The following is a 2085-nucleotide window of genomic DNA, read 5'->3' on the forward strand; positions in this document are numbered from 1 at the left end:
CATCTAGTGCATGTAAAGCAATACAACTGCCGATGAGCAGTCTACATAAATGCTTTGCTTTATATTCTCCTAACAACTGTGTGGAGCAACGCCATTTTTGCAGTGTGACAATAATGTGGGAAGTACTATAATTGTCACAGATATCTTCTGCATTCAAAGTCGTGACTTGGCTCCATAACGTGCATCATGCAAATAAATATGAACCCAGACCTTTCATTTTTGGCCTCTTCAAAACAGTAACAGGAATTATAATGTGTTCAGAATATTTTATGCCCGAAAAATATCTTTACGGCACACTGTTTCCAAACAACTCCAGTATTTCTGGGGAGGGTAAGCTGTCCAAGGGATGAAAGGCTGCTGAGCAGCTGTACTGGCACTGGCTGTGGGTACTGTCACAGCAGCAAGAACCGCAAGGAGGATTGCATCTTCTGCTCGACTGAAAATTGCAGCAAAGAAGTGAAATAAATGCTGCATAGGTTAACCTGCTTTAGGATAACTGTGGGCTGCCAACAAAGCAGCAGACAGGTTCCGTTTATTTCTTCAGACGTGCCGGGATGCTGGTTTTCCACCTTCTGGGCATTTACGTGTGGAGCACTATGTAGCTCAGGTTCTCTTTTTCAATATATACATGGAGTCACCAAGGGAATCACGAGATCCCTTCACTTCCAGTGCTGGCGGTACACAGCCCATCCTGTTGCCTGCCTCTCAGTCATTCCTGGTAAGGAGAGCACTGTCTCCCAGATATTTCATTAATTAAGTGGGTTATCTGGGATTTTGATGTTTTGCCACATTGTACCAGCAGTGCTTGTGGCAGCTACAAGAAAAGGACTGGGAAGTGGCCCTATGTGTGTAATTTATAAGGTGACTTAAGTAAATTGCACACTTTAAGAAAGGGATACAATAGGACTGATGGTGATCTGCCAGGCTTCTGGTGCCTTCCCTTGACATAGGCACTTCCAGGGGTAGCTCAGGATAATGCTCAAGACTGGGCACAGCCTCTTGTAGCCAGTTTTGGTTGACCCACCCAGCTATCCTGCAGGCCATATTGCCAGTAGTTACAGTACCTGTGAGCAAGCATAATGTCCTTCAAAAGAAATTTAATTAATCCAGAATGCAAGAGCTAACTTCGTAACAACCTCATCAGGAGAAACATATCCGTCCTGTTCTCTTTTGCCAGTCTGATTTCTCATAAAAAGCTCTTGACTCTGACAAGAGCTTTAACCTTCAAGGCTTTAGGTAGACCAGTGTCCAGGCATCCTTAAGAAGGGCCTGTGCACAGTCTTGCTTTTCAGGTTTGTTAAACTTGTCAGCCACAAGGATGGAGCTCTTCAAAGGGGAAGTTGGGGCTTTTTAAGTGAAGTAGGCTTCAATCAGAAAAAGCAAAGGAGAAAGAAGGAGAGAAAAAAACAAACCCAAGCACAACCAAGCTGAAGAAAAGAGAGAATGGTAATTTGTTGTCACACCGTTTGTATCATAGCAATGGTATTCAATTGCAACATGCAACTTCTAGAGCAATATTGGAAAGAATTTGGGTAAGTCCTGGTAGCCCAGAACAGGCACTGGCAATAATGACAGAAAGAAGATTTCTCTAGTCCGTCATGTCTTGAAGGTGCATCTAAATAATCCAAACGCATGAACTAGGGCCCATTTCATGCATGTGTTCCCTTCTCCAATGTATAAATGAGGTCAAGAGGATGCCGGCCGTTACCACGCGTTTTTAACAGGCCGCAGTGAAGACGCAACTGACCTAATGGAGAAGAGTAAGCACAGCAATTAAGGCAAAAGGGGGCCAAGTCTGCCCGGATATTGCCCACCTATCTGGTGCCATCACCGGCAATGCTACGCCGGTGGCACGGCGACTGGATGAACCGCTGCTGAGCCCCCGTCCTCCCGCGTGGCGCGTTCGGAGCTGAGAACGCCGGAGCAGCCCTACTTCTAACGCACGGCCCTTTCCTCGGGGCCGGCTCCCAGAGGAGGTGTGCCGCTTTCGGCTCCGACCACGACGCCGGCGTAAGCCGCGGCCGCCACCCCGGCCGGCTTCCAGGCTTTCCACGGCCCCGCGGACGCCGCGCCCGGCCCCGGCGC

The sequence above is a fragment of the Haliaeetus leucocephalus genome, unplaced genomic scaffold, assembly GCF_000737465.1.
Source record: "Haliaeetus leucocephalus isolate CR32 unplaced genomic scaffold, Haliaeetus_leucocephalus-4.0 Scaffold1, whole genome shotgun sequence".
NCBI classification, from domain to species: domain Eukaryota; kingdom Metazoa; phylum Chordata; class Aves; order Accipitriformes; family Accipitridae; genus Haliaeetus; species Haliaeetus leucocephalus.